Source organism: Ursus americanus, chromosome 21 (genome assembly GCF_024610735.1).
Source record: "Ursus americanus isolate L20-20 chromosome 21, mUrsAme1.1.p, whole genome shotgun sequence".
Lineage (NCBI taxonomy): Eukaryota > Metazoa > Chordata > Mammalia > Carnivora > Ursidae > Ursus > Ursus americanus.
In genome coordinates, this window is record NC_142147.1 from 14,371,220 (window position 1) to 14,371,606 (window position 387).

A 387-nucleotide genomic window follows, 5' to 3' on the forward strand; every position below is an offset into this window, starting at 1 on the left:
GTTGCGTGTTGGCAGTTAGTTTCTATCTGGGCTATAGCAGGTATCCAGGACCCCAGAGGGAGACAGCAGTGATGCGGGGAGGGCTTGAGCCTGGCAACCAGGAGACCTGGGCTCTGGTCCTCGTGGGGCCTACTGCTAGTGGGTGGTCACAGCAGCTCTGCCTCCCTGGGCCCATGCTTCCCTTCTGGAAGTGTGGGTGACAGTGGCCTTCCCCGCACCATTAGCTCCCTTGGGTGCTATTTTGTATCACTGATCATTTCAGCGATCTTTAGCATTAATAATTTTCTCTGTCTACGCTGGCTGGGCTCCCTTTGTTAACTCTGTTTTAGTCTTCTCGAGCTACTATAACAAAATACCGTAGACGGGGACTTAACATTTGTTTCTCAC